We start from the raw sequence: 19203 nt of genomic DNA, 5'->3' as shown, positions 1-19203 counted from the left end.
GGGCCATGTCCACAGGCGTGGAGGTCAGAGGCTTGAGGATTGTTTTTATGGCTGCCTGGGCCATGTCCACAGGCGTGGTGGTCATAGGGTCCACAGGCGTGGTGGTGGTCAGAGGCTGGAGGATTATGAGGTTGTCCAAGTGCAAAATACTGCTCAATCTCCTCCATTATAGCATTAGGCAGTCGATCTGTTTGGAGGAGAATGTCCTTCCTGTACACATTGTTTTTCCTCCGGTGTTGGTAATATGGCAGACTGAAATGTATACCCCAATGTTGACTGTGAATATGTCTGTTTAGATTCTGTACATTCTGAACTTGCTTAGATTCATGAAGCACTGAGAGGCACATGTTTTGAGTGTGTGTGTGTGTGTGTGTGTGTGTGTGTGTGTGTGTGTGTGTGTGTGTGTGTGTGTGTGTGTGTGTGTGTGTGTGTGTGTGTGTGTGTGTGTGCCTGCGTGCGTGCCTGCGTGCGTGCGTGTGCACGTTTAGTGTGAGAGAGTGTGTCTTAGAGTTAAAGGTAAGCCTACTTGTAAACAAGTACACACTCCGAGCCATGTGCCTTTGCATCCTGACACGGATCATGTCACACATGGCTTTGGTTGTCTAAGACTCTAAGTGAATCCACGGCCATCGGGCAGCTTTTATAATCTGTATGCTAGCCAGCCGCTTCCACTCAGGCTCTCCCATATCCCCGTGCTCCACCTACTTTCTGTGTCAACACGGTTGCCATCCCAGCCAGGGGTTTAGTGTCATCGCCGGCATGAACTGAACCCGCGGACAAGCTGCGGATCATTGATGTGGTGTCGCATAACACCGGCCCATATGAGCCATCTGTGTTCCTATGTTTAGTGCGAGCGGTGCCGCTGGCGGAAGTGATTGCCCCGTGTTTGGGATTACAGAACCGGATTAGACCCTTCTCCTTTGATCTGGAATCCACTGCATTAAGGGTGTGAATGCAGATGACCGTACATGCGCCACCACTATTAAAATCTGTTCAGCCTGTTTGTCCGTATGAAATTTACAGCCGGCTCCGTACGCTGTAGTCTGTAATCTTTTAGTGTCACATTCATTGGGTGGACAGTATTACGAATTTTTGAGTATCTGCATTTTATACTTTTAGTTATTTTGTATTTCTGGTGCTTATGAGCACTTGCTCTAGCCTTGACAAGTTTGACAACCATGCAGTCTTATTATGCAGGGGAGGGATAATGAATGACGCGTCGGTAGTTGTTGAGAAATAATGACGATGTTTAATCATCCTGAAGGACATCATTATCAAGATATAACCAGAGCCATTAAAAGGAGAGACTCGTTTGTCTCTTGCGCGAGCCCATAGACTCCAATGCATTCCGTAAACTTCCGGTTCAGTCCTCTTCGCCGATAGAAGTCTATGTAAAAGAGACGCCATTGGACTGGCCCCGTGAAGTGAACGGAGATGTCATAACTCTCCTTCAATGCCTCTGATATAACACGCCGCTGAATTCAGCCGATTGACCAATCAGAATCAAGCATTCAACCAAGCCGTGTAATAAGCAAAGGTTATATCCGACAGACTCGACAACGGGAACTTGACTGCACTCCCTGTGGGGGTATGACTATGATCCTAGAGTATAGGCACCACACTGACTCTTTTGATGTACTGTATGTGTTTACCTTGCTTTCTGCAAGGCATTTTTTGGTGTCATCTGCTAAATGCCTACATTTGTATTTAATTTCTAATTTATTCAGATATATTGAAATAGCCGACAGCATGAAGCACGTGCAAGGAGTTGTGAGCTTGTAAATCTGCTATTTGCACTATATTTCTTTCTGGAAAGCTTTATTTTGAAAATGTATGTTTCACACATTTCTCGTGACCTGACCTTATGGTGCGCTACTTGCTCAAAACAATATCAACACATACTGTAGGTAATGGGGTCGCACACACCTACGTAGAATGCATTTTCAGATGGTTTATTTCTCCACGTCCCAGAGCAGATGTTTCAGCTATCCAGCCTTCATCAGTGTCAACAGGCTGGATAGCCGAAACGTCATGCTCTGTGATGTAGAGACTAGAGAAATACACCATCTACAAATGCATTCTTGGTGTGTGCGATCCCATTACAGATGTGTTGATACGTTTCACTACAGCAATGCATCGTGATATTGAAAAGAGAATATACACATCGTACATGAAAATGTACTAAATGTGTCTCATCTCACTCTCATTAGTTGCCTTTACAGTGCATTACCCAGTTTTGTGCCTCTAGTCTATAAACATACGGTAAACAGTACACTTTTACAGTATACTTTTATATCTATGTTATCAGAGAGTTCAAGGACTGTTGCCATTTTCCCCAGGCCATGATTACTTTCTACTAGGTCATGCCATGCCATGCTGTTCATTTCCTCATAAACTAGCCTGATTAGTTCTAGGAACGAGCTGTGAATGATTTTAACATTTTCAGCCAGGTTGGATATGTGGTTGTTGACCCCATTTGAGCTAGCTGGACCATGGAGTGGGCCTTAAAATACTCTCACTGGTGATTATTGGTCCGTTAACTGTCACGTCATGTGGTTATGGTCAGGTGACCATATATACCTGCAGGTTTTTAAACCTTTCTGGACCAGGACCACTTGAACATATCAAAAGTGTCCCTGGCCCACCCATCTGACCACTTAACCACACCACGTGCATTTTCAGAGCGTGGAAAGTACATTGACTCAAGTACTGCTTAAGTAACATTTTGAGATACTTTTACTTCACTGGAGTATTTCCAATTTCCAATGCTTTTACTTCTACTCCACTACATTTTTTTTAAACTTTTTTTTACTTAGTTTAGTTACTATTATACTTGATTTTGATTATTATTAAAAACATACATTAAGGTAGTTAATTAACGCAACACATTAAATATTGTGCAGTTATCTTTAGTCACTCAAAGTTACTGTTGTGTGTATTGTTGTGTTTTAATGAACTTTAAAGTGCAGCTTATAATTGAAAGCTCTAGAAGTAGTCCCTATAGAGAAAAGAAAATTCACCTCCATTACTTATTAACCCACGCAATAATGTTTAGCCAACCTTGACTCAATTATTCGGGTAAGTTTGGCAAAGTTTTCATCACTTAATTTAATATGAAGCCATTGTGTATAATAATTTGCCGAAGCTCTGAATAGTATGCTCCTTCATGTTTAGGAATGGATTTTATTTGAGTAGTTTTAGTTTAACAAAATGTCCATGATTCAAGGCTTCATGCGGTAGCTGAATATCCACTTCCTATGGCTTGTAAGCACCAGTATGTTACTGTAGCTAATAAACTGCACAATCGTTATGAATCTATTGAACAGCAATCAGTGTACAGTATATACAGTTACAGGGCTGCCCTACCATTAAGTGCACCCTTCACTGGGAATTGTTCATGCCCTCCCTCACATTACTACATCCCCTTTTAATTCAATAGCATACACCCTTTGAAAACAAATTGCCCCTGACATAGACACTTAAATAAACACAAAGGCAATGTTAATGCAAGCACAAATTATGTCTGAAGTAAACAACAGCTTATATACAAGGCTGGAGGTAAGTAACTGCATTTAATCGACATGCTACTGTAATTGAGTACCTCATTTCGGTTTTGGGTTTGAACTTTCTGTTTTTTTAAGCTGCTCATAATGCCTTTTAGGTTTACACAATGGGGTTTTATGTGTTATAGCCTCTCCTTCTTCAACTTGTGCTTGACGATGTGATGCTCCACGGCTCTCAAAAAGATAAAATAAAAGTTTAGCCAAATTGGCAAGTATTCTGTCACTGTAACTGTAAATCATTAACTCCTACACAAATGGAACCGGGGACTCTCCACTCCTCATCATCGAAGGAATAACATTGTTAGAACTTTATTTTCTTATCCTAGGCTGTGAGGCGACAGCGCTATACCGCCGTGCCCTGGAACATATGTTAAATAGCTATTCTTCTTCTTTTGTTTTTCTGGGCATCAAAGACGGGGTCCCATGAAGACAGTTGGGGCCCAAAGCACAGTGCCTAATTATGCGTAGAGCCCTGTAATGTTTTTTTTTTTATATAGCAGCCTCACATGCTTTATTAGACAAACTTAACCATAAACTAAACCATACTAATGATGTTTAACCTTAACCGTAATTGAGAGTTGAAACGAAGAACCATCTAAGTCCATAATCCATAATGTATAAATTAAGGAATCAATAATGGTAAAATAAATGATCCTTCGCATCAAAGCCATGTCTAAACTTAAATGCAATTCTTATATCCAAAAGTTCTACCCAGTCAGGGCTACAGGCGTTCAGCTTAATTAATTACAAAAGCTGTCAACTTGACCTGAATCTACAGTATATTTGGAAGCATATTTGCATCAGATTAAAACGTATCCACATACTAAGTAGTATGTGGATGACTTTAAAAAGAATAAGGAGTATGCATGACTTTAAAAAAAATAAGAAAAAAAATGGATCAAAGTACACCAGACATTTAATCTTCTCTCCATGGAGAAAATGTGAATGAAGAGAAGGCTGTCTGAGCCACGGAGACGCTATCCTCAGAAGGACTTGATATGCCGGGCCAGCTCTGTTGCTAGACTGTTAGGTTCTTCTTAGATAGAAAGCTGGCGGAACAGGGATGCTGAGAGTGCTATTTCCAGCACACATGAGATGGAGGAAAAATAAGTTTGCAAAGCCCAGCTGGTATCCGTCTACAAAAGAAACGTCTTGAGAAAGTAGAATTGTGGTATATAGCACAAAACACGCATGCACACACACACACACACACACACACACACACGCACGCACGCACGCACGCATACATGCGTGCGCGCACACACATAAGTGACACTGTGAAAAGTCACCTTGGTGGTAATCCAATAAATTAACTGTGCGAGCATGATTCAGTGTTTGTACTCTACTTTTCTCATTCAATATAATTATTCTGTCCAGACCTGTGTGGGACTTTATCTTCTGGATTTGCATGCTTCGCAAACTTTTTACGCACGCACACACACGCAAATATTTCGTTTTTCACTTAAAATCCAAATTATCTGCAGGTAATTATAGTGTTTTTATGTATTGTTGTACTGAAGCTAGCTGTCAGAAAAGGTAAATGATGTTCCGCTGTAGCCTACTGTATGCTCAAATCTAAACGAGGCCGTGCAATGATGACCACCTTGTATGTAGGTTAATATGAGGTCCTGTGGAGCGAGTTCTCCTGAATGTAATGTTGGCAAGTGGCCTTAATATTGCAGCATCTGCAGGAGATCGTTTCTCGTTCTTGACTGGCGTCATAATTATAGTTCCAATCAAAAGCTGTTTCACAAGATAATATCCTGCTTATTTCTACATAACTGTTGTTGTTTGTTGTCCTTAACCGTTATGTCCTCAACCAGATCGAGGCAGATGGAGCCAGCTCTAATTTGCAAGGCCCAGATATCAGTGAGGCGACCGTTGGCCGTCAAGGGGTTCATGGTGCTGCAGCTGCCTAATAATGACCACAGCTGTTGCTCAGAATCACACCAAAAGGCAGCAGAGACATGCAGGCTTATTGGATTTTATGTGTCGACACCATCTCACATTATCAGGCTTACTAACTGGTGATTTTCTTCAATAACGTTCACTGGATTATTAACGATTTATTTAACCCAGAACGAAACAAAACGGAACGAAAATACATGGCATGGATGCAACTGGGACGTATCCTCAGTGATGTATCCCCAATATAATGTGTTGTTCAGTGTCCCCCACGGGTGTATACTGAAGTGGTCCCCATGCTTCATGTGATGTCCCTCCACACCGAAATCGTACCCCTAAAATAGCCGATCTACAAGCTATTTTTTATTTTATTATACGGAATGGCCATAATAGGCACGCCAGGGTTAATGCGGTTAATTTGGAAGCTAAAAAACACAAGTATACAAATTTTCCACCGTGGTTTATATTTCATCATCATCTTTAGCTTTTTTGCTTTCCAAATCCTTACAGCTATTTCGTTACCTCCTGCCTCCTGTACCCCCCACCCCTCTCTCTCTCTCTCTCTCTCTCTCTCTCTCTCTCTCTCTCTCTCTCTCTGTCTCCTCTGTATTAGTCTTCCTTCCTTCCCTCCCTCCCAGCTCTTCCTCTCTCTCGGGGTGTGCTGCAGCAGATGCTCACAGGGTCTAAATACTGGATGGATTACAGGAACTAACAGATGCTGCTACTGTTCGCACTGGCCAGGGCAACCAGCCCAAAATCGGGCAGAACAAGAGAGGAGGGGCTGTCGAAGTGGAACATTTCTCTCTCTCGCTCTCTTTTTTTTCCTGTGGGGTGGAGTTGTGTAATATCCTCTTTGATACATCTTCCAAAAGCCTTTGATGATGCTGTGGAGAACCAGCACTCCTCTGGAGGCTATTTAAACCACTTTCACAGTCAGTCGCATCGCTCATTTTGATTTTGGGCCCTGCCTGCTGCCATTACAGTCGGTGAAGAAATGCAAAAAAAAATCTAAATGTTTCCAAAAAAAACTGTCCATATTTTAAACGTTTTCACAAATACCAAAAATAGCAGATCTACCACTCAGATCTTTGTGTCAAGGTGTGATATGTACTGGCTATTTCCGCTATTCGATCCACTCAACCCGTGGGTCGCGACCCCTCGGGGGGGGCGCCAAATTATTTTTGGGGGTCCCCAAATTATTTTCCAAAAAAATAAAACCTTTTTTTGGAAATGAAGAATTGACATGGTACACATAGTACATGCATACACCTCCCTAATAATTATATCTGTCTGTCTGTCTGTCTGTCCGTCCGTCCGCTGGGTGACCTAAATTGGCACTGTTGAGCAGCCTCAGGGATTATTGCTTGGTTCCGTTTTATCGCTGCTTGTAGCTACAGTATATATAATTATTATTCATGAAAATAATATTTGTTTTATTTATGAAATACTTACTTACTTGTTTTTAATTCATGAAAAAGTTAAACTGTTTTAAATATATATATTGTTTTTCATAATATTATGAATTTATTTTATTTTATATAAGAAACAAAAAAGAGGGATATTTACTCATGTGACCGATACAAATTGGTCCTCGGCTCAGTCAACGGTCCGACCCACTGTTTGGGAAACGGCACTCTATAGAATGTTATATGGCCCTTGAGGGCCGTCCAGACACCAAGCATTATGGTAGCAATAACTATTACTATTATGATAATGGCATGATGTGAGCATCCCACACGTTGATGTTATAGGCCAATGGGTAGAGACAGGCCATCTGGGAGCCAGAAGGTCACTGTTTCACCCCTCGGCCTGTCTCAGTGTCCCTGAACGAGACATGTACACTGCTCCAACAGTGGCTGATGTATTAACCCACTTTCTCCCAAACACTGCATGGGGGCCCTATCTGGTGCTATTATGCTATACCCCTTACCTCTTATCCCTAAACTTATTTGCCATTTTTTACTACTTTAAATCATTAAAATAGTCCAACTAGCCAGTCTACATCGACACATTGTGAGCTTGTAGATCAGCAGTTTGAAAAAAAAAGAAAAGGCAAATAAGTTTAGGGATAAGGGATGGCACAAGATATAGCCGTCTGTCTTCTTGACCCATTTGTGGTAGTAAGTAGCCTTGCCGAGCCATGAGGCCCATGGGGCAGGAGCCTATCTCCTGTTTCTGTAGTGTGAGGCAGCTTGATGTCCAGGGGGGTGTACAAGTACACCCCCTGGACATGACGCTAGTATGTCGCAGCCCCAATCCAACCCTTGATGCTGAGTGTCAAGCAGGGAGGCACTGGGTCCCAGACCTGAGTCTTTGGTATGACCCGGCCGGGGATTGAACACCGACCTCAAAGTCTCAGGGCGGACACTCTAACCACAAGGCCACTCAGCTGGTCACCCCATTTGTGGGTCACGGACAAATCTTTATTTTTCGTTATTCTAAAGTTGTTCTCAGACTTCAAGGACTTCAAAGAAGGCGGTCGCTCTTTGAGATGCAGTGGGGAAGTGGTCAGCCGTCCAGGGCTGCTGTGGCGTTAACATGTGCTGTGTTTTCACTCATGTTAATGTCAAAACTAATTCCTATACGTGTATACTCAATGGCAAACAAACGTATCTGAATCTGAACCACATTTATATTCCAGGGACCCCCAGAAGAAAAGATTTGAGCTTGTATATCTGCTATTTTTTTAATAGCCAAAGTACACTTTGAGAACTGATGGTTAATACTGTAGCACCCACTGCACTTAATAATTAGAATGGATATTGCAGAGGACACCTTTCACATACAGTACGTGCAAATGTAGGCTACTGAGACTAAAAATAACAGACCTAATGGAGCGGGGGCTAAATTATTAAATAATTAAGTCATGCCAATCGTCATTATTTGGCTGAATGTGCAGAGCCAGAGAACTGTACTCCAACTCCAATATCTAAAACAAAGTCAACCGTTCTAGTCTCCAGTGTTATAATTCGGCCCTTAAGGGCCGTCCACAGCGAGCAAGAAAGCTATAACTGTGACGATAATTATGCGGGCATTCACACTGATGTTGTCATTATAGTTGGGGTGTAGACTCAGCCGTCCACTTGAGCTAGAACAATGTGTAACACAATACAATATATACGTTTATAGTTATTGTACGGACGGCCCATTAGGCTTGGGGATTTGATTCTGCTTCTATATCAAATGTCTGGGGGCCGACACACAGCTTTTATAATGTCTGGGGGCCGAAACACAGCTCTTATACCGCCAGGGAAATCCTGAAAGCCAGAGTAAATCTCATGTCCCTCGTGTCCGCATCATCCAGCAAACCGACAGTGTCAGCTATACGCTGGCTGGCAAAACAGCATTGATGATCAGGGCGTCCACATGTTGCCTGTCCTGAACACTTGTAATTGGTCAACCATGCACGGGAATTGCCAGCATAATAATTGGTGGACAAATAAGAATGAAAACAAATGTGTGCAAACGATGTAGCATTTATAATACCGCTGGCCCATAGCTTGATTCTTCGGCAATGGAAGTCGGGGGGAAATGTCCCTCGTTCAAACAGTGAGTCAAGAGGTACTCTCCATCATTCCTCTAGGAGTGTGAGAGGGTGGGGAAGTAATATTTAAAATACAGTTAATGCACATGTATGTTTCTTGCACATGAACAATATAAATAGTAAGTAAAGTGTAGTAGTAGTAATAATAATAATAATAATAATAAATGTACCATCAAGTCAGTTTACATTGAGGTATAAGTAAAGTAAGCCATTGGACTGGCGATTAACATGAACTCTAGCATCCCTATTCCGGGCATGTCATAATGAGCAAACATTTGGTGAAGGGGACCAAGTAGACCTCCGGGGCACCATGGTCAACCACTGGGTGTCAAGTATAGGGTTTAAGACAAGTGCTTCATTTAACGATGCTCTTCTGGCGTTGCCCTGCTTGACACCCAGTGGATTAATCAATGCACAGAGCAGAGTCTATGGAGGCATCACCCCACTGATCCATGTCATCTGCTCCACCTGTGGCTGCAGGATCGCTCATATATGCGGAGATGCACTGCTGCCAACATGTGACACTGCCACATAAATGTGTGAAGAGATGTATTTCCGGTCCTGGTATGAGCATTGAAATAAAATGAAGCATAACATACTGGGTGATAACAAAGGGAATATATTGGTAAGAATATGGTTGAATATCCCCCAAAATGTATAGTGTACGGAAACAATGTTTTGTTTTGCGTAGTTGAATATTATGTGATTCATTTTCTGTTGACAAGGTTTGATCATAGGGGGCGCTGTGGGGGAAAGCATGTTAGCAATAGTTCCAGGAAGTGAGGTACCAGGAACATCTGTAAAAAATAGTGTTTGTTTGGCAGGTGGTGGTTTGTGAAGGAGACTACTTTAAGGCCAATACTACTGAACCATGATCAGAAATTGATAAAGCACAGAGCGTTGGGGTCGGAAAACCTCTGGAACTGGAAGATTTGGAAGAAGAAAAGTTTGGTCAAGGGACATTTCTGAGGGTTTAGCTCTGAATCCCTTCATAGGCATACACAAACCTACAGTACAGTATATACAGAAGATTAAAACATACATGCATGAATACATTATGACCTCAGGGCCATAACAGGAGGTGCAGATAATTTAAGGCATGTAGATTTATTTCTTGATTTGCTTGTTTGTTTGACACGTGCTTAATTCATTTACAATGCTGCGTTCAACATTATTGTGAATTCGTGCTTGCACAGGCACACAGTTTTGGTGTTCTGTTGTTTGGCTATAATGCTCCTTTAGTCCTAAAACAATACATAAATCATAGACATGCAATGATCGTTCGATTCATTGCACATATGCTATTTGATTACATTCTATTTAGGCTACTTGGCCATATTGAGCTGTCATATGGACTTGTCATTGGCATGCCGTTCACAACTGGCATTTGGCATAGTAGTGGCATTTGGCACAGAAGATTAAAACATACATGCATGAATACATTATGACCTCAGGGCCATAACAGGAGGTGCAGATAATTTAAGGCATGTAGATGTAGACCTATATAAAAGGTAGGCAAATGTATTTCTTGATTTGCTTATTTGTTTGACACATGCTTAATTCATTTACAATGCTGCGTTCAACATTATTGTATATATGATCGTTGTTTGATGCATTGCACATATGCTATTTGATTACATTCTATTTAGGCTACTTGGCCATATTGAGTTGTCATATGGACTTGTCATTGGCATGCAGTTCACAACTGGCTTAGTATAGTGTAAACAATTTAGATTTGGCTACTGTACACAATTTAGATGGTGTATTCTGTTCTTCTCTCTCAGAGGCTAAAATCACATATGCCTGAATGTTAATAAATTATGTCCTACAGTTCTGTCAGTCTTCCTGCTCCTGGCAGTGTTGCCAGATTCTGTGAGCCATGTCTACAAGCCCTTAAGAAGCGACCTGGCCACATTAGCACTTGAAACCTAATGTATACACATACAAGTTCACAGCCTAGATCTGCTATTTAAAAAGAACAACCAGCTACAACTAATATTTATAAGCAACTCTACAGAAGCCAAGTAAAGAAATATGTCACTTATAATAAGAGGGCATGGCAACAACCACTGCCTTTAATTAAGCCCTATATAACTACTTGACATCCTTATTCTGGGGTGACGCGCTATGAGCTTGTAGATCTGCTATTTTTCAATAGCTAAAGCATGACATGATGCTAACACCTAAACCTCAATTTGACCTGAGACTCCTGAGTTGACTCTGCACTTGGACTGATGTTTTTCCCAGTTCTACAAGCTCACAATGGGTCGCAACTAAGGAGTCACAAGTTGTAGATCGGCTAATCAAATGCCTCAAATAGTTACAGCAACGTTGAACGTCGATGGATAACTGCGTTTCTATTGTTCTTCTCTGCCAGATAATCGAGTCTACTAGCAAATAGATGAAGCTGAAACTAACCAGCCACTCCTCTCATCTTCACCAAGACGGCCTGATTCAAGCTCTCCTGGAGTGGGTGAGTGCAATTTTTGACACTAATTAATTGCAGTCCATTCAAATGAAAAGTCTGTTCTTTGCACTTGACGCTTGATGCTTGAAAGCAAGCGATTACTGAATGCATATTAAAGAACGGAGTGTCCTGTACGCAGTGTACGCAATCAGTTGAAATGATAACAACAGTGGTACGTTGCTGGACATCTCTGTGAAAGAGCCTGATGGAGGACTATAGTCAGACTGACTTAAAATTATATTTTCGTCTTATTCACAATTCAACGCATTCACTCACACACGCATGAACACAGTCACATAAGCCGCCCTACACGCACGGGCGCAGATGCCATGCACGCACACCAGTTTAATAGATCCAGCAGCCAGCCCACTCTGCTCTGCTATAGTTAACAGCAACAGACTGTCAGTGTTGCTCCATTCATAACACATTCTATATCAACACAACACAATTGTATACAGAATCAATATCACTCCTGCTCTCGGCCATTATAATGCGGAATTTAAAAAAAATGAACCCCTATTGATCTTCATCTTTTTTTTCTATGCCTATACATCCGTGACCCAAATCTCTTTCTCTTCTCGCCATTGAAATCCTCACCAAAGACAAGCGTCAATTAACGGTATTTACTCTCCGAGGCTGCACACACAATGCCGGCAGCACAGCCGAGTGGCTCCTCATGAGATCATCAATTTGAGAAATACTATAGCGGAAGCACAGTGACAGCTAGAGGGCCTCGTGGTCGATGCTCTCGTCATGCTGGAGATGCGACGCTGGGATTCATTCCAGGAGCCGTGTGGCTGCTGCTGGGAGAACCGGTCGTCCCACCGACTGACACACACGTTCCACACCCCCACAGCGAGTGCAGGGCCCGGTGTCACGGTTTTCCGGAACCAGCACAAAAGCCTCTGCCCAGGGTCCGAACAGGGCCCTCCCCTAGATCTCCATTTATGGAGCTGGCCTGTTCTGACATCACACCTGATAACCCCCCCCAACGGGCACTGATCTAGCCTGGCTAAATAAGCCAACGGCTGATTCGGTCTGGCTTATTAGCCAGGCTAGCACTGATCACCCATACATCTCTATATATGGAGCTGGCCTGTTCTGACATCACAATGCTCCTCGCCATTTGTTAGCCAATTGATCACACCTGGTCACCCCCAACGGGCACTGTTCTCTAGTATAGTTTAAGTACCAAAAGTAAAAGTACTCATTGTGCAGAATGTCCCATTTCAAGTCTATAACAATCTTTTAAAAAATGGTAGATCTACAAACTGATAATGCAACGTTTTGTGAGCTTGTAGATTGGCTATTTTCAAATGGGCGAAAGTGGTTAATTTATGTTGCGTAATAAAAAAAAATCTATATAAAGTAACTAGTAGCTAGTCTTTCAAATACATGTAGTGTAGTAAAAGTACAGCATTTGCAGTGGAGTAGAAGTAAAAGTATTGGAAATTGGAAATACTCAAGTAAAGTACAAATACCTCAAAATTATACTGAAGTAGAGTAGCCTATATACTTAAGTAAATGTACTTAGTTACTTCCCACCACTGGCTACAGGCTAACGAGTCAAGCCAGATTTATACTTGGTTTCGTACCTCTGTCTCGCACAAAAAAGGTGAGTTTGTAGATTGGCTCAATTTCAGGCGCCAGACAACATCCGGCAACCAACTACAGACGAGGCACGAGAGCAATGAATATATCGCCACGATATTGTTGTTGTTGCATTTTCTTCTGCAAGGGGGACAAAACTAAAACTTTTATTTCACGACGGAATTGAATGAAACTCAGGAATGAGAGATATAGCCTTTACTGGTGCATGTGTGTGCAGTGCACCCCACGCTCACTAGCCATTAACCTGAGGAAAATAGACACAATCCATGAGTCACCACCAAAACAATTTTGTTTCAATTGGGTTAGTGTGGAATAAAATATTGTTTTGGGAAAGTAATTTGCAAGCAATGACCGTAATATAATTTCAAGGAGGGGAGCTGTGAGTGAGCAACAAATGTAATTCCAGAAACAGATACAGATAAGACACGGCTTGATTGCAGACGCGCTGCTGTGCTGAGGGGCACAAAATAATATGTTAAACGTTTGTACAGTGATAGTGTATTATTGTGATATGGAAATGGGGAAAATGCCATTTAACATTTGAATGGCAATAGCCTTGATATATAATATTACATAAATGGTGTCTATTTAGATAGATGTCAGTTGTGTTATTAAGATGTTTGTAACCGGTTGACTATGTATTTTAGATACATTGTGAGCCCAAACTTGACCAGGTATTCCATTAAAACCGGGAAAGCATCTGTGTCATTTTTTCAGCTATATAGCAACACACGTTTTTGTCAAAAAACAAACAAAAAAACTCACAGTGCGTCACTTCTTGTCGGGCTGCAAGGTTGTACACCTGCAATATTTTTTAAATTTTAATCCCACGATTTTGTAACCCATTTTTTCACCCAGTGTCAATTACCTAATGTCATCCTGGGCTCTACACTCCCTCTGCCAACCTGAGGAGAGCAACGGACTGACCTCATGCATGTTTCATTCAATGCATGAGGAGTCCAAGCCGCTTTCTTTCACCTGACTGAGGGGAGTTTCCCCGGTTGGACGTAGCGCGTGGAAGGAACACATTATTCCAACCAGTTCCTTTCCCCTCCATCAGGCGCCCTGGCTGGCCAGGGGGAGGCCCACCTGCTATTTTTAATCTTTTTTTTATCTTGAAACCTTTTGAATCATTTAAATGCAACTTCTCTTCTGGGCGGGGGGGTCCCTGGCACAAAACATATTCAGATGAGGGTCGACAGCCAAATATATATCATCATGCGAGTCGAAATGTTTGAGAACTATGGATTTAGAAGGAATTTGTAGAATCGGCCTGAGGTTAATGAAGTTGTTGAATTGTGATATTCTCAGACATTATTTCCCCAAAAGGAAATGCATGTATTTAATTCAGTTTGACCAGAAGCAGGGATAAAAACACATCCCCAACTGGCCATAAAACAATGATGATGACCAGGGATATCAAAAGCAGCAGCATAGATATCTTCCCCCATCCCCCCGAAGCAAATCAAACCCTGACATACAGTATGGAATCAATAGAATAAAGAAGAAGTTATAGCATCTGTGTGCCTAGAGGGGGGAGTTAGAGATGTTACGTGGCTGTCTTGGTGGGCCCTTTGAGAAATCAAAGATAAGGGCAATCCTACATCCTGGAGAGAGAGAGGATGAAAAGAGAGAGGAGTGCAGATAGCAGTGGTGGAAGGAAAACTCAGATGTTTTACTTAAGTAAAAGTAGCAAAGCCGTACTCTGTTACAAGTAATAGGCCCGCACTACTCCAAATTTGAAGTGAGTAACGGTACCTTCAAATTGCCCTAATCTCCGTTAAAGTTTTTATTCGTGTGCGTGTGCGTGTGTGTGTGTGTGTGGGGGGGGGGTGGTACAGCCCTTGTAAAAGTACTTACGTTGTCTTTACCAGAGAGAGAGAGGGGCTCTCAACTGAGACCGCTATCACCCGTTCTAGTTTGTATGAACAGCTGTCACTATGGCAACCTGTGGGATGGCATCTGATCGCATACATAACATGTTTCTGGGTAGGTGTGGGACTTCCTCTCGATCGATGCACGTGTGTTGGTTCCCACAGTACACACTTTTTGGCCGGGAATTCTTGGTGTCGGTGGCAGTGGCCGGCTAGTCTCATCCTCCTCCTTACAGCGATGTTCTCTGATACACTTGGTAATGCCCCGTACAGGCGCTTGTTGGTGGTGCGCTCGTCCTGGTTGGTGTTCAGTATGACACGTAACATTCTGGTGTAGCAGGACCCGTCCAGGTATTTCTGTAGGGCTTGTGTTAGTGTGCAGCATTCACGGCCATAGAGGAGAACAGACTCTGCGGTCGCAGAGAAGAAGCTGATCTTCATGTGTCGGGGGAGGTTGGATTTCCACACACTGGTCATACCGTACATACCATTAACAGCTCTCCAGGCAAGTGCTTTGCTCACTTTACCTTGGGGCTGAGGCCCACTAGGTGGGCTGTGAGGATATAAAGGTCATCACGCACGCACACACACACACACACACACACACACACACACACACACACGATAAGCACAGAATATACCAGCAGCCGACCTAATATAGCGCACCAGCTATTCTGCACTGCACAATCTCAAAGTACCGATTTTGCCTAAAGATGTGCTCAGTTTGCCGTCTGTTCCGTTTCTTTAGCATGTGTGCCTGCCTGGCAAGTTCAACTGCGTCCCGTGCTTTCACACAAATCGTATTGCAGTAGACGAGATAGATTTCTCCCTCACTTACTCCCTAGCAGTGACTCACCATCATCTGTGACTCACCGCTTACACATGGCTCTTTATTTATTACATTTCTGAACGCACTCGTTGCTCTTGCTCCCTCCCACAAAGTGCCTCGGTTCTCCTGCGTCCATGAACGCTGTTCAGTTCAGTGTTGGCGTTCACACGGTAAAGATCCGCTTCTTTTGACATGCAGGCCCGACCTCATGGCGGTGTGTGTGTGTCAGAGTAAAGACACCAATCATAGCCCATCAAGACAGGCAGATTCCAGGATCCTACAGATAGATGTTTTAACGTCACCAAGTTTGCATGGGTCTGCTCTAACTAAGCCGTGTGATGTATTCATTTTTAGTTAAGACCATTCATATCAACCCATGTTTCACTGCACTGTTGCAATTATTACAGCTGGTGATGGCTATCAGTCAGTCATTGCAAAGTAACTAAAGTACATTTACTAAGTACCGGTACTACATGTGCTTACAATGCACAGTACCATTCCGAGGTAGGCCTACTTTTACTTTACTTTTTCTAGTCCACTACAATTACAGCATTTGACAGCTTTAGTTTATTCCTACTTTGCAGATTTTATCAAAGAAAACATGAATTAACTACTTGATACTTTGGATATAAAAAAAGCAGATCTACAATGTTGCGCATTATGAGCTTGCAGATCTGCTATTTTTTGTACTTTTACTTTGGTACTCAAAGTATATTTTGATAATAACATCTCCAACTCCCACACCACATGACATACCCCCTCTGTCATACATAGGCCTACATAAAAAAGACAATTTGGGAAATGGAAACACGTGCTCCCAATCTGAAAAATCAATTAACCCTAGGCAAATCTACACCCATACACAACACGCATACAGAGATATAAAAGTCAAACTGAATTTGTACTATTTTTATACTAGTATCGTTTTGGCTTCCAGCGAGCCCACATTGTGTCTTCAGGAACACTATTTTCTAGTTGCTTATATTAATATTTTGAGAAAATAGTTCTAAATATTCGTTCTATACAGTTGCTGCAGTGTAATGCATCCACATAACTGCACCAAGACTGACAAATCCTTTGTACGTACATGCAAACATTTCAACTAAATTATTCAAATTCTTCGTTGTCACATCATGTCACACTGCGATGTGTGTGTGACGGGTAAAACTGTGATTATCCGACCTTGTCAACACACACACACACACACACACACACACAGACACAAACACACACACACACACACACACACACACACACACACACACTTGTCATTGTATTTATTGTGTTATTCATGAAGCACTGTCACATGCCTTCAGATTCTGTATGCGTTCATTCATTATACAATTGTTTATTGCACATATTTTACCATGCACAAAATCCTGGTATGACATTAAAGCAGAAATAACATGCATTTTAAAACTGTTAATATTTAATATCATATTGTCTATGTCCTTAATGGTAAATGGTTTGAGCCTCAATCACCACTCTGATATAACCAGTCCTTTCTGGAGGTGGTGGGGGCGCTGATATGCAGATTATTTAATATTCGAGTCATTATAATACTGATGCTAGATGAAACCAGGCTTATTTCCATGCCAGTTTGGAAAATCAACAATGGTGGACATTGTAAACAAAGTGGAAATGCAAATGTGGAGCTGAAGACTGAAGAAGAGGAGGAGCTGTTCCTAAGAGCAATTTCCATCAAATCACCTATATAATATGAAAGCCTAATTGTTCAAAATTGGTTATTTGTGGGGATAGAAAATAGTAAAATACATATGGGAGCCCCAAAAACATTTGATCCTTTTCGAAAAATCTGCAGATCTACAAGGTCACACCTTTGTGACCTACGTAGTAGATCTGCTATTTGTTTTGTATAATTTTCAAACATCTTGAAAAATCATTTAAAATAATTAAGAAAATCTATTACAACATATTTCCAGATGCACGCGTTAGTCCCGACATCCCGTTATGGCTACGTGGCCGGTGGCGACTCACCTGTAGTCTTGGCTTCCGCATGCGGCTAGCGTTAGTTTGGGGATAGGGGCTCTATGGTCGGAACATTAGGTATAGTACTGACACCCATATTATCGGGAATTCAGACTAACTTCATATGGGACCCCTGAATACAATTTGGGGGTACTTCACATGAAATCCACTGGCCTACTCATTATCTGTTGCTCCTCATCTTCTGCTATTATTGTACAAAAGCATTATTCAACCTGTTCTGTTGTACTGTTCTGCATGTTTCTACACCATACTGTCCATGCCTAACAGGAACAAACTTTTCAGTATCACCCGTATTGCTTCCAAAATCATCGGACTTCCTACACCCACACTTTCTGATATGAACAATAACGCCATCACACGACTAGCACTCTCGATATCAAATGACACTGACCACCCTCTGTATCGTTTCTTTAACCTCATGCCATCTGGACAAAGATACAGAACCTTGCCATGGAAAAAGGTCCGTTTTAGTAGGAGTTTTGTCCCCTCAGCCATCGCGGCATTAAACAAACTGCCCCGCCGATAGGATGGTTCTGTACACAGCTTGTGGGGACCTCATGTTTTGTTTTTTTGTACTGTCTTGGTGTTATGTGCTCTGTGTTGTTTTGATGTGGGTGTTGAACTGTTGAACAGATTGTGAAGACAAATATCCTTCGGGACAATAAAGATTATTATTACTGTAACCCTAACCCGCGTTGGGTCCATTTGTTCACACCCCCAGAGTTAAATTAACACTGAATTAACGCTAGAGGGGTCCCTGTACTGCAGTGTGACACTTTTGTATCAAAGGGCTCTGTTGTGCACATCTAGTTATGGTGCAAGGCAAAATAAATAACCATAAACTGAAAATATGTGGGTCTGGCCTGGCCTGAAACATTGATGTGTATTGCACTGTATACGTTTTTAATCGGAGCAACAGCTGTGTGCCGATGAATTTTCTTGCACGTCGCTCTTGAGACACGTGCCTATGAGCCAGCCTAGTAGGCCTATGACAAAAGCACAAAGCACGGGTAATCAGTCTCTCACGACGGCACCACTGCCTTAATACTATAGTGTTGTTGTTAGTAGGAATAAACACAGAAGCACCCGGGAGGAAGTGGGCTAAGAAAGGGGAGGAGCCAAACTGAGTTTGTGTCTCTACACTCAGAGGCAAAAACAAAGGGAAAAGAATATAAGTCTTTGTTGTGTGTGACTGTGTGTGTGTGCGAACACTCGCACTGTGTGTGCGTCCGTGCATGCATGCGTGTGTATGTGTATGTGTTATACCCCTGCAATAGTATACTGTACTGTAGATGCAAGTGCTTGCAACATGTGTGTGTGTGTAATCCTAAATCTGTATTCATGTTGAAACTGTACCATGGTGTAGCCTAATGGGCTACAGTGAGCCTGCACGGCTGGCT

The sequence above is a fragment of the Protomyctophum bolini genome (assembly GCF_963924005.1).
Source record: "Protomyctophum bolini genome assembly, chromosome: 22".
Classification (NCBI taxonomy): Eukaryota; Metazoa; Chordata; class Actinopteri; order Myctophiformes; family Myctophidae; genus Protomyctophum; species Protomyctophum bolini.
The sequence above is the reverse complement of the archived record's forward strand: the minus strand, read 5'-3'. Positions refer to the sequence as shown.